At 43.2% G+C, this 15,051-nt stretch overlaps 1 protein-coding gene across 2 annotated transcripts in view; it reads left to right on the top strand.

Annotated features, from left to right (window-relative positions):
- LOC123763199 (synaptotagmin-7) overlaps window positions 1-15,051 on the top strand; it is a 559,721-nt gene that overhangs the window by 90,017 nt on the left and 454,653 nt on the right. The gene's annotated exons all lie outside the window — the stretch shown is intronic.

The raw sequence follows: 15,051 nt of genomic DNA, 5'->3' as shown, positions 1-15,051 counted from the left end.
AGGTAGCCTCAAGGTAGGTGTGTGTATATATAATATATATATATGTGTTCAGTGAAGATCCACAAGGCCTTCTCTGAGTACTCATTATTTTCTTCTCCGAGGCTATGGGTCCCTACACTTGCACCAGAGGTGGTACCCCTTTTAATATATATTTATTTCTATTAGCCTATTTATTTAATACTTTTAGTTATAAATGGGGGATCTTGAATGATCTCTCAGTTATGTTACTGACTGAAATTGACGAGATGAGAGAGAGGAAGTTGAATGTCTAGACATTGTTTTACAAAGGAGTTTCCAAATGGCAAGCCTCAGGATGCCCCAGGTGGATATCTTGAAGGTGGAGAACAAGAAAGGAGAAGAAATGGAACGCGACACAGTGGAGAAAAGCCACTGTCGAGATAACCCTTTCTGCAGTGCTTCCAGGCAAGTGCAGAGAAGATACAACAGTGAATATCTCAAGGTGGATCTTTTTGCCGAATCAATTAGGTTAGAATATATATATACAGTACTGAGAGAAACGCCTTTAGTAAGATTTATAGAAATTGCATTCTACGTAAAGAATCTGATGTGGGAAAAGCCGGGGTGTTATTTTTTATTCTTGAAGGCATCTCAATGATATAGCTTTTCGAACGATATAATGGTCAAAATAAAAATAAACCCATTTTTCACATTGTTACAAAAACACAAATCACCGTAGTTAACCATTGCTTATTAATTTTAGGGAGGCAATAGAGTAATGTTAAAATCATAGAATTAACTATTAATATGTTACGTTTTGTTTTTTTCATAGGCGAGTTTGCAATGAATTGTTATCCTGGGTAATTTGTATCAAAAGCCTGCTCCTAGAGACTCGTTTATTTCATTTGAATCATTAGGAATAAACTTTATTGAAATCTGAGAAGCATGTAGGGAACATGATGAGCCTGTAGCCAACTGTGTGCCAGAGCCTTTGTGATCAGTTGACCTGACGTCCCATATATCAACCTGTTGAGCTAACAAGCTCCAGACGCTTGTTAGCCTAGGAATGGACGGTCGCTGATGGAGTGATGATCTTGAGAAAGGCACTGCTAGCATGATACTGATGATGGCTCCTTGTGTTATGGGTACCAACTAGTTGTTGTCCACGAAGTTTGGCCAGGTACGGGACTTTGATAATATTGGTCTTGTACATAACGGTTTATTCACCAACATCTCGATGGTGTTGGGCGCTCAGATGTTAAGACTAGATTAAGACTAAGATCTTCTAAGACTTAATCTTAAGATTAAGATCTAAGACCAAGACTAGATGTTAAGACGAGAACTGAGCCTTCTTGCACAGTTCTCTAAATTTCTGATTATCGGTGGAGGTGGAGCCGGTGGCTGAGCGGACAGAACACTAGACGCGTGATCCTGTGGTCCAGAGTTCGATCCCGGGCGCCAGCGAGAAACAATAGGCAGAGTTTCTTTCACCCTGATGCTCCTATTATCTAGCAGTAAATACGTACTTGGGAGTTAGTCAGCTGTCACGGGCTGCTTCCTGGGGGGTGGAAGTCTGATCGAGGACCGGGCCACGGGGACACTAAGCCCCGAAATCATCTCAAGATAAGTTATAAGGCACTAAGTTAAGCACGTGGTTCTTCATTGTCATGACAGAAGGACACTTCACTCCCTATATGTCAATTCCCTTTCTAAAGCTCAAGGATTTTGCTACCTATTTGTAAGCCTACTCCTCCCCCCTCCTTCCTCTCTCTCTGTCTCTCTCTCTCTCTCTCTCTCTGTCTCTCTCTCTCTGTCTCTCTCTCTGTCTCTCTCTCTGTCTCTCTCTCTCTGTCTCTCTCTCTGTCTCTCTCTCTCTCTCTCTCTCTCTCTCTCTCTCTCTCTCTCTCTCTCTCTCTCTCTCTCTCTCTCTCTCTCTCTCTCTCTCTCTCTCTCTGTCTCTCTTTCTGTCTCTCTCTCTGTCTCTCTCTCTGTCTCTCTCTCTCTGTCTCTCTCTCTCTGTCTCTCTCTCTCTGTCTCTCTCTCTCTCTCTCTCTCTCTCTCTCTCTCTCTCTCTCTCTCTCTCTCTCTCTCTCTCTCTCTCTCTCTCTCTTCTCTCTCTCTCTCTCTCTCTCTCTCTCTCTCTCTCTCTCTCTCTCTCTCTCTCTCTCTCTCTCTCTCTCTCTCTTATAAGTTTTGAATTAAAAAAATAATTTATAATAAGTTTTTGAAATATATTATATTTGGTGTTTGGCTTCTTTCCCATTATGTACAGGATAAAGCTGGAGCCTTGTGCGAGCGAGGGCTTTTATATGGTAAGTTGGATTCGCTTTTTGAATATATAATTCCCTTGACATGTTGCATATGCAACTTGAGCGAGGAATTTGTGGTCGTCGCGCTGTTGCTGTTGGACGAAAAGCTTTTGTCGTTTAGCTACGTAATTCGTCACGTTTATTAGGGAATTGATCAATCCGTTAAAAAAGCGATGTATTGGTAGACATAAAAGGGTCATCGTATTAATGTTTTTTTTCCGGCGCATCGACGTAGATAGGTCAGTCGTGTGTGTATGTTTGTGTTTTATATAATAATACAGGAACATGGTGAGAACATGTTGCATGGGGCCTGACGGCTGAGTGGACAGTGCTCGGGGTTCGTAGTCCTCAGGTTCCGGGTTCGATTACCGGTGGAGGCGGAAACAAATGGGCAGTTTCTTTCACTTTGATGCCAGTGTTCACCTAGCAGTAAATAGGTACCTGGGAGTTAGACAGCTGCTACGGGCAGCTGTCTAGCTGCCCGTAGCTACACATCCTTTACACTTTTAGTTACACATCCTGGGGATGTGTAACTAAAAGGAGGCCTGGTCGAGGACCGGGCCGCGGGGACGCTAAACCCCGAAATCACCTTAAGATAACCTCATCTCAAGAAGGTCAATAACGCACATTGACATAATGGTTGGGATGCAACAACCCAATTGCATCTTAGCCATCAACATGGAAGTGTTTAAGAAAGTTAAAAGATCATAATTTTGACTTTTATCTGTACTAAGAAGCACCAGCCTTAATAGGTTAATGAATTCTTCAAGTTCAGACACGTCTGGTTTGGCGCAGTGGTAACATTCTCGATCCGAGCCTCGCTAGCGATATGTTCCGGGCTCGAGTCCTGACCAAGGAGGATTGACTGGGCGCCAGTCATTAACTGTTCGCCCCTGTTCACCCAGCGGTAATTGGGGAGCTGGTTATTGACCTTTCAGTGGGTCGTGTTCCAGGGTAAACTAGTACAGAAAGGCTTAGCATGAGCTATAGGAATGTTATTGTTGTTTTTAGATTCAGCTACTGGGAACACAAAGTTGCAAGTAGCACGGGCTATGGTGATCCCGTAGAGGACTTAATTACCCGGCACAAAAGCGGGGCAAGTAGCACGGGGTATAGTGAACCCGTAGTGGACTTACCTGGCACAGGAGCGGGGCAAGTAGCATGGGCTATGGTGAACCCGTAGTGGACTTACCCGGCACAGGAGCGGGGCAAGTAGCACGGGCTATGGTGAACCCGTAGTGGACTTACCTGGCACAGGAGCGGGGCAAGTAGCACGGGCTATGGTAAGCCCGTAGTGGACTTACCTGGCACAGGAGCGGTGCAAGTAGCACGGGCTATGGTGAACCCGTAGTGGACTTACCCGGCACAGGAGCGGGGCAAGTAGCACGGGCTATGGTGAGCCCGTAGTGGACTTACCCGGCACAGGAGCGGTGCTGTAGCTTCTTGAGCTATGGGAAAGGAAAGCTCTACACTTCAGTCTTGTTAACTCTCATAATTTTCGTACCTTTCACAATTAAACAAATAATCCCACCCAAGTGACTGGGTCGATTGCAAGTTGGTCATGTTGCAAAGACAACAAATGGGCAGAGTTCTTTCACTCTCTTCACCCTAACTTTTTAGGTGAACAGGTCGGCGTTCAATCCCCGACCGTCCATAAGTGGTTGGGCACCATTCCTCCCCTCCCTGCCCCATCCCAAATCCTTATCCTGACCCCTTCCAAGTGCTATATAGTCGTAATGACTTGACGCTTTACCCCCTGGTAGTTCCCTTCCTCGGATAAACACTGTTGGCTATTGCAGTTCCTCCAGGCCTTATTATTCATAATATTAAAGAAGAAATCCTTCCTTTTACCGTTGAATTTAATTAGAAGATGATGTCTAATTAAAGAAACTCTCGCGCCTAACTGTGTCTCTCACAAATGGTCTTCAGAACGAGCTTTCGCATCTTGCTAATGGGGCAGAAAAGTAAGTTTTCTGCAGTAGATGGACCCATTATTGTTACGTTCTGGGCGACGGTGAGACACACAAGTTTACTCTGACGGGAGAGTAGGCAATACATTACACACAGAAATCACAATAGCCTGATGTATCAAATGAACAAATCCATCAAGGGCCGTGATGAGGATTCGAGCCTACGTCTTTCGAACCTACGAATTTCTGGTTGTAATTCTTATCATGTCGTAGCTCAGTCGATTAAGGCAGCGTCTGGGATGCTCCCGGACGTAGGTTCGAATCCGCGTCACAGGCCCCTTGTGGATTTGTTCATTAGCCAATACATAGTGTTGTGGATAGTGAGGTTGTTCTTTGGGTAGTTGTGGCAGTAGTTCTGAGCTCTGTGGTAATTGTTCCTGATGAGATTGGGATTGTGTGAGAATTGATGTTTGAATTGTTTGAAAGTGATTGTGAATCTGGAGAAGTGATGATGATTCTGGTGTTTGGATAAATGGTGAGGAAACTGTTTTAGTAAGTGCAGTTGTGGTGAAACTCACTTGCAATTTGATGAAGTGGGTGAAAATCTTTGACATGGGAAGACTGGTCTTTCAAACTGTTGTAGTTGGCAAAAGCTATACAGTGGTTTTGCAATAGTTCAGAAGTCTCGGTAAACTTTTTATGTTTTGAGAGGTAAGGGTTGGAAATGTTATTGCTGGGGTTATAGGATTCAGTGAGGGGTGAGCACTGTAGCTTAGTCAGTGAGGGGTGGTCACTGTAGCTTAGTCAGTGAGGGGTGGTCACTGTAGCTGAGTCAGTGAGGGGTGAGCACTGTAGCTTAGTCAGTGAGGGGTGAGCACTGTAGCTGAGTCAGTGAGGGGTGGTCACTGTAGCTTAGTCAGTGAGGGGTGAGCACTGTAGCTGAGTCAGTGAGGGGTGAGCACTGTAGCTGAGTCAGTGAGGGGTGGTCACTGTAGCTGAGTCAGTGAGGGGTGAGCACTGTAGCTGAGTCAGTGAGGGGTGGTCACTGTAGCTGAGTCAGTGAGGGGTGGTCACTGTACGTGAGACAGTGAGGGGTGGTCACTGTAGCTGAGTCAGTGAGGGGTGGTCACTGTAGCTGAGTCAGTGAGGGGTGGTCACTGTAGCTGAGTCAGTGAGGGGTGGTCACTGTAGCTGAGTCAGTGAGGGGTGGTCACTGTAGCTGAGTCAGTGAGGGGTGGTCACTGTAGCTGAGTCAGTGAGGGGTGGTCACTGTAGCTGAGTCAGTGAGAGACGATAGTGATGACCTGTCATGAGAAGTCTGAGAGGAAAATATCCTCACTATACACCATGAAAATAGGTTACAAAACTTTCTTGAAAAATTGTCTCCATCCGCAACTTAAAGACCTGATTCGACCACGATTTCTGACGTCAGAATAATTAACTTTTAGCCCAAAAGGTACAACATGGTTGATTAGACGAGGCATGAAGATCTAGACCTTATCTATCAGTCTCCTGGACGGAATAGATTGTTGTGGTTTGTGTTTGCATTGAGAACAGCAAATCAACTTGGCTGCCTTCCAAATGCCATGTAATTACAGTTAAAAAAAAAACAATTCTGAGTGTGATGCTTATAGTTGGTTTTGGGCGATTCGGTAGTGTCATGTGTCCTGGCCAGACACATGAGTTCAATCCCACAATACTGCTCCAATATTTTGAGCATTGATACGTCACGTTAGTGGAGTTTCGTTTCACACACACACACACAGTGTGTGGTGTCTATGGTGGAGGCTGACTCCATACACAGTTTCAAGTGTAGATATGATAGAGCCCAATAGGCTCAGGAACCTGTACACCTGTTGATTGACGGTTGAGAGGCGGGACCAAAGAGCCAGAGCTTAACCCCCGCAAGCACAATTAGGTGAGTACACACACACACACACACACACACAGACCAAAGAGCCAAAGCTCAACCCCCGCAAGCACAAATAGGTGAGTACACACACACACACACACACACACACACACACACACACACACACACACACACACACACACACACACACACACATACACACACACACACACACACACACACACACACACACACACACACACACACACATACATACACACACACACACACACACATACACACACACACACACACACACACACACACACACACACACACACACACACATACACACACACACACACACACACACACATACACACACACACACACACACACACACACACACACACACACACACACACACATACACACACACACACACACACACACACACACACATACACACACACACACACACACACACACACACACACACATACACACACACACACACACACACACACACACACACACACATACACACACACACACACACACACACACACACACATACACACACACACACACACACACACACACACACACACACATACACACACACACACACACACACACACACACACACACACACACACATACACACACACACACACACACACACACACACACACACACACACACACACACACACACACATATAGATACGTTTCCTATATATTTCCGGCCGCCCCACCTGTGCTATGAGTTTTGAAGACAAAAGAGGCGGGAAATGTCGCAAACACTCGCCTTGTATTTTTCAACTAGCGCCCCCGCCCGCCATAACTTAAAGCTGCGAATTTCTCAAAATATGGGACCCGGGTTTTTTGTTATATCTGAAGCGGTCTTTGGTGAAAGGAACGGAGCGCTGTTACTGTATCGTAAAGTTGCTGCGCTTGAAAGGTTGGCCCAGTATTATCTGCGACAATTTTTTTTTTTTTTTTGGGGGGGGGGGGGGTTAATGGGTATGGAGGGGTATGGGGGGTAGGGGGGAGGGGTCACGTATATATACCCACAGGTATATGTGTGCGCTCACGGGAGACATCTCCCGTCACGCAGGGTGCAGTCGCACCTCCACAGATCTCCAGTATCAGCTATTGATACTGATAATGGCTCCAAAGGGCCACCACTTACGGGTTATTCATGCCCGTGCCACCTTTTGGGTGGCTTAATCTTCATCAATCAATCTGTGTGCGCACTTGAGACGAGTGTGTGTGTATATGTTCAGGTAGAAAAGATGGGCGTTTGTTCCTATACAATTGTATACCCTCACTTTCCTAATCATATACCCCATACATATATACTTTATATTCATTAGTATAAACATAGGAGAGTGAGGGAGTTGTGAGGGGAAAAGTGCCTGTTGTTGTTGTTAAAATATTCACCTACTGGGAACAAAAAAACGTTTCAAGTAGCACGGGCTATGGTGAGCCCGTAGTGGACTTACCTGGCACAGGAGCGGGGCTGTAACTGAATCTCTCATCTGGGGGAAAGCACCAAGCCATTACGACTATATAGCACTGGGAAAGAGGCTGTGTGTATCAAACTCCTTCCAGAGAGTGTGATTATATTTTCACCAATCAGATTGGAAACAAAAGTAACGAAGCGTTTAGCCAAATAAAGAACAGGGCAAGAATCAAATGATCTTTTCGAACAAATCCACAAGGGCCGTGACGAGGATTCGAACCTACGTCCGAGAGCATCCCAGACGCTGCCTTAATCGACTGAGCTAAGGCAGCGTCTGGGATGCTCTCGAACGTAGGTTCGAATCCTCGTCACGGCCCTTGTGGATTTGTTCATTTGATGCATCAGGCTATTGTGATTTCTGTGTGTAGTAAAATGGTCTTTTCCTTCGTATTTATGTAACTGTGTGATTCTTTGAGCCAACTCAAAATGCTTAGATTAAAGAAACAGTTTGACTGACAAAAAAAATGGAATTGAATCATTCTTCATCAAATACAACAGTAATGCTTTGAATATTAGCTCTGGGTTGCATGAGATAGATTCATTTCTTCGAAGAATATCACAAAATTTAATTCTCGTTAATGCAAATTAACGAGAATCCATTTTAGTCCATCGTGAGCATTAATTCCTGATTGCTTTAATTATTTCACGATACAAATGATTGCTCGATTTTCATTTCATATTTTATAATTTTATTCCAACTTACACAGACTTTGTTGAATTCCCTTAGTCAGCCCGAACAATTATTTGATCTCATTCCAATCTTGTGGGTTCAGTTAATGGACCTTCTACCAATCCTTTGGGTTCAGTTACTGAACCCCATACCAATCCTTTGGGTTTAGTTACTGAACCCCATACCAATCCTGTGGGTTCAGTTACTGGACCCCATACCAATCCTGTGAGTGTAGTTCTTGGACCCCATACCAATCTTGTGGGTTCACTTACTGGACCCCATACCAATCCTGTGAGTGTAGTTCTTGGACCCCATACCAATCTTGTGGGTTCACTTACTGGACCCCATACCAATCCTGTGAGTTCAGTTCTTGGACCCCATACCAATCATACATGTACCACTATTCTCGCCCCCCCCCCCTCACAACCCCCTCACTCACCCTCTCACCCCCCTCACCCCCATCACCCCTTCTCCCACAAGCACAAACACATACCCACATACAACTCCTGACAAACACACACAAAAGGAAAATACCGTTTAGCGGGCCTCGAACCCCGGCCACGACATAATGGCAGTGATTGCCGTGTCAGCTGGAACACCCACAATGTCTTCCCAACGTCAAATTACGGCCAATCAAGAGGCCCTTTTGTAGTGGGAGGGAGGGAGGGGGATGTACGTGTTTCGTTCGTTCGTGCGGTCTTCACGACCAGGTGACATTTCTTTGGGGGGTTGGGATGAAGAGGCGCTTGAGCGTCAGATCCAGTTGGTGCTCAAGGGTCACATATGTGACCCTTACATACCTGGCTTCTCAGGTAAATTAGGTTAGTCCCATCTATCTTGAGATGATTTCGGGGCTTTAGTGTCCCCGAGGCCCGGTCCTCGACCAGGCCTCCACCCCCCCAGGAAGCAGCCCGTGACAGCTGACTAACTCCCAGGTACCTATTTATTGCTAGGTAACAGGGACATATGGTGAAAGAAACTTTGCCCATCGTTTCTCACCGGCGCCTGGGATCGAACCCAAGACCACAGGATCACGCGTCCAGTGTTCTGTCCGCTCAGCCACCGACTCCCCATTAAGACAATCACAGCAGTAACTACTCGGTAGTTAGGTGGTACGTAGTTACTGAGCTCGACCAATTTAAGAGAATACGAAGGACATAGAGTACCGTAGAGAGTACATGGAAATGTGAGACGAGGAGAAACAGGAAGTGGAAGAAAGCGTGTAGAGGTAATGAGGGAAGTGAGGGGGGGGGAAGGCAAGAGACCCGGGAACCACAGGGTAACCCATCTAAGACTACCTTGTTCTTAAAGATCAATTATTCTGGTTAAAATGTTCAAACAAAATTTCTTCATCTGGGAAGGATGTTGGACTAATTACCTAAAGATCAGTGAACACTTATAATGGGCCTGGCATGTTTCGCTAAGGTGCAACTTGGCATCTTCGGAGGCAGAGGGAAGTGAACACGGAAAAACCCGCATATAATGAACGTAAAGAAGATGAAATTGTACCTGATGTCTTCAGTAAGACCTGAGGCAGGAATACCGTTTTCTTCAGTAAGACTTAAGGGAAGACTATCGTAGTCTAGAGAAGCTCTTCTCACCTCATTCTCTTCCCTCATATTCTCCCATGAGAGGGACCTCCTGAAAATATTAATCTCATAAATTATAACTTGGAAAATGAGTTTTGGAGTTATATCTTTGCATTCTTTTCGGGAGATAAAATTTGACGATATGGTGAAGTTCTTTATAAAATCGTTTTTATGTACAAGTCTAAATGGTATAAATTGTCAACAAGAAGCTGTTTATATTGGTAAAAAATGTTAGCCTAGAGAGGATAGTAAAGGATTGTAAACCCACAATCTTGTGGGTTTACTCATTGTATCTCCACTCACGAAATAAAGATATGTCGAGATGGTATGACATTTTCATCCACCAACGATTGTAAGATCTCAACCATCTTACAATCGTTTGGTTCATGATGCATCAGGGACATTATCCTCATTTACCGAACCTCCTCATGAACCTGACCATTCATCTTCACTTTCCTCATCTCTCACTCAACACACCACCCTTGACTTACCTCACACCTCCTACCCTAACTTACCTCACACCTCCTACCCTAACTTACCTCACACCTCCTACCCTTGACTTACCTCACACCTCCTACCCTAACTTACCTCACACCTCCTACCCTAACTTACCTCACACCTCCTACCCTAACTTACCTCACACCTCCTACCCTAACGTACCTCACACCTACCCTAACGTACCTCACACCTCCTACCCTAACGTACCTTACACCTCCTACCCTAACTTACCTCACACCTCCTACCCTAACCTACCTCACACCTCATCTTTATTAACCAGTTATCCCATTATTATTTCTTTGTCAGGTAAAAATGACTGAATTGCGGTTAGTGTTTTTGTGATAATGATTCCAGCAAAATGTAATTATTTTTGTCATTGGTTCTATTATTATATTTTCAAGTTCATAGCTAAATACACCAACATTTTTTTTCTTATCATTGGGTTTGTTTTTATTAATCACATTAACGTTGATGTATCAGTGAGACAATTGGTAGATTCCGTGAGGAGAGGCACTACGTATCGCATTGGTCTACATTGTTGCCTCAGAGTACCATCCTACACGCCGATTTTAATATTATTATTATAATTATTATTAATTGTGTGCACATTTCTCATGGCACAAAGGCACAATGTATTTTCTTGAACATTTTTATCTATTAATTCTTCTCTTAGCACTTATTAGCAAGTATATAAGAGCACTTTATCACCTTTGGATCACTTTGGTATTATATAGTTCTGGCACTTGAAACACTCTTAACTGACTGATTTACAGAGACACACATAATGTAGATCAATGCTGTTTAAGGCACCATTGTTCCAAGCACCTTTGCTTGAAGCACCATTGAAGCAATCTTTTATGAAACACCTCTAAATAGATAACCCATTTTTTTGTAAATAAAATGTAAATGCTTTATAGAACAGCCTTTTAGGCAAGATTTCGTTTATTATATGTATTAATATAAGTTAGAGTTCTTATTGTATATATATCCATATATACAATCATTCTAGTAGATTCATTCTACTTTGCTCTGATGAAGGCGAATTAAGCCGAAAACGGGTTAACATTCTCTATTTTTCACAAGTGGTTTTTCCTCATATACAATATTGTATATATAAGTATATATGCTGGAATATTAATTGTATAAATTAATATATGAGGAAGCCACAATCCTACATATAAGTATATACATGAGTTCTGATTGTTCTTGGATATCGTTTTGATTGTTAAGCGGTTGAGAGACCATTTCAGAAAGTTGATTTGGGAATTTTTTAGATATGAAGTTGTCCGGCAGTGCCAGAAATCATCGTGGGGGTCTGAATGTGGCAGTGGCACGCAGTTCTCTTTTGAATTATGGCCACTCTGACCAGCCTATGTCCATCCCATACCACAGACCATTCCCTCTGACAATTTGGGTGAGGCTTTCCCAACTTTGAACAGACACTCTCCCTCTTATAATATAGATATCTAGAACGTTTTTCTGTATAGAAATATATCAAAAAAAACTGTTTAATATATAGATATATGTGGAAGAGCTTTTGGTACATGTATTAATTGCTCTTTTTTTTTTAACTCCCGCTGCCCAGTTCTGAATTTATATATTGATTTGCTCTTTTGTTTGACCGTTCGTCTGTTTGTCTGTTCCTCCGTTTCTCTGTTTGCTGGTGCGTGTCTGTTTGTCCTTATTTTTCCACAAATATTTGGTAGGAAAAAAAAAAGAACTGACAAATTGAAATGAAATTTTGTATATAAAAATCCTTCCAGTGTGATGTTCACTAGATATTTACCTTTTTCATTTTTGTTTTATTTGTTTTTTATTTTCAACCGATTGTTATTTGTCCTTTTTTATGATGAATTTGTTATAGTTTTTTTTTAGTAATTCTTTGATATATTGCGATGTTTTGTTTTCATGTCCACGCTGAAGCTATCATGATGCTTCAGCCAAATTGTTCCAGCACTGGAGGTGTGGGAAGGTACCACCACCATCCACCACCACTACCCACAACTACCAACACCACTACCACCCATAACCACCACTACCAACACGGTAATCCCTGGCTATTACGGAGACGAAAGACTGTAATGACTTCCTCATCCGTAGTGTACAACAAGGCGCTATTCTCCGAGACATCCTGAATGCCAGCAATATTCCTATTGGGATAGTTGACCTTGCAGGGATAGTTTGACCTTGCTGGGGGTAGTTTGACCTTGTTGGGATAGTTAACCTTACTGGGGTAGTTTGATCTTGATGGGATAGTTAACCTTACTGGGGTAGTTGACTTTGTTGACCCTTATACAGCCTTACTCAGAGCAGACAAAGACTTTGCCTTGTCCTGGCGCCAGTGGCGGATCTCACTAAAGAGCTAACCAACAGTACTTTTGAGAATGAAAGTTCGATTTCCAATGCTAGATCACAGTTTATCGAACTGTCTCCAATAAGAGATCTCCAATACGAGAGATCAGATCAGATCAGATCAGGTGAAGGTATTTTTGAAAGGATGGAGGACATGCAGCCAGTTCATAGACTTTTGGTTTGTCTGCCCTGTTCTGATCTTCTTTTGATGAGCTTAGACCTGTGTGCTGCTCTGAGAATGCCACCCCCCCCCCTCACTGTGCAAGTGTAGATGCAGTCTCTGCGACTTTCAGTAAGTCCGCCTATGGTCTTCATTGAGGGTAATAGAACCTGTTCTATTGTCTTATCTGACCAGACACCAGCCCAGAATTTGCTCGATCTGAAAAGAGTGAAGAAGTCTTGTATAGATGATTGTTTAAATTCCTCAATTTTCATTTTGTTTTGCTAGTTGAAGCATTTCTCGGCGATGAATATGTGTAGATTTTATGTAGTGGAAGTGGCTAGCTGCATACAAGTAAGGCAGCATGTATTGTACATTGTACAAACGTAGCCTCAGCTCTGATAAACAGACCTTCACCATATAGATGTATTGAGTCCAAAGTCTTGTAGTCTGCCCACCCTCAGTTTCAGTTTTTTTTTACATTCCCTTCAAACAAATTTGTTTTTGTTTTTCAAGCATTTGGGAGTCAACTATTTGTTGAATATTAGATGTGCCATTGAAAATGGGAACTGTAGTACTCTTTCAGACCTTGAGTTAAGGTGTGTATTTTCACACACTTTCAGGTGTGTGTGTTAAGGTGAAAGTACTCTGTACTTTCCTCAAGGAGAAGAGCAGCTAAAGCCAGCGGTCACCACTCTATCACAGCTCTCGGATCGCTAAATTTATAATTTTAAATCCCACGGTCCACTAATGTGAATCCCACGGTCCACTAATGTGAATCCCACGGTCCACTAATGTGAATCCCACGGTCCACTAATGTGAATCCCACGGTCCACTAATGTGAATCCCGCGGTCCACTAATGTGAATCCCACGGTCCACCAAACAAGAAATGATACTTATTAAAGTCAAACTATTTGATGCCATTAAATATAAGTTCGAGAAAATACATACTTACATACAATACACAAATAAAATTGTCTCACGGCCAATTAAGACCACCGCGGACCAAACCATTAAGAGTTAAGAAATTGGTACGAATTGCTCTGGAATTTTCCCATCCTCTTAGACTAAAGACTAAGTTATTCTTCGCAAAGACTGTCTGCCACAGCTTTTCTAACCTTTCAAGTCTGACAAATTAATAAGAATTTTGGGTTCAGATCGGCCCGATGGCCGTGGCGGCGCTGCCAGGCCAGTGGCGCGGAGTCGGAGTCGTTTGGAGTCGTTGTCTTAGATTCAGCTACTGAGAACAAGAAGTTCCAGTAGCACGGGCTATGGTGAGCCCGTAGTACATGGCTGGCGTATTCCCCCGCCACGTACATGCCTGGCGCGGAGCTCGGGTAGTGTACATGCCTGAACACAAATCCTTCTACACCCTCACATTCAGTTTATAGAAGTATATATATAATATCTACAGTACCTTTTACGCTCTACAACTTTTATCCAAATAAGTTTCTAAAAATAATTCATCGTTTGCATTTTATTGAAGAAAAACGTATCATTTTGAGCATAAAAGACCGCAAAAATATTTTTCAAATCATAAAAATTTGCAAAAATACTAACAAATTTTGATCAATATTATATTACTACTAAGCGCAGTAGTAAAAACTATTAAAAAATAAAAAATCAACATTCCACTCAAGTAGGTTCCCTGTAATAGGTGTATTTTCATAAACACTTACAAAAATCCAATATGGCTGACATTTTTCAAAATGGCAGAAAACCCGCAACTTTTTTTTTGTGTGGATGATTTCAAGATCCCTCCTAAACAAATCCCAATTAGTCACAGCTTGTTATTTCCAGCTAGATTCAACCTATTTTGAACCTAATCTGACTGTACTAGACACGTTCGAATGCGGGTAAGCTTGTACGTAAAGCCCGTTACTGAACCCAATCTCGACGGACTGATGGTTTTTAAGGTAACGATTACAGGGTGTATATCAGTGATGCATCCCTTGGAAGATCCCGTTCTGTCGTGTTCCCTGTACACTAATTGTGCCTCCGTGGTGGGTGTGGGGGTTTAATCGTGGATGAAATTTTATTCTTAGTCATTCTATGTCGACTTTTGACTCTTTCAACTTCTCGGACTCTTGGAGCAAAGGTCCGGACCAGGCGCCCGAGTCGTACTGTGCTGGAAGGCCAGGCTCTGTAGCCCCTGCTACGTTGGACCTAGACCAAGCTGCTCTCTGACTCTCCCAACTCAGGAATGGAGCCCAACTATTTGGACG

Source organism: Procambarus clarkii, chromosome 49 (assembly GCF_040958095.1).
Source record: "Procambarus clarkii isolate CNS0578487 chromosome 49, FALCON_Pclarkii_2.0, whole genome shotgun sequence".
Taxonomy (NCBI): Eukaryota; Metazoa; Arthropoda; class Malacostraca; order Decapoda; family Cambaridae; genus Procambarus; species Procambarus clarkii.
This window is presented reverse-complemented; position numbering and strand designations above follow the sequence as displayed.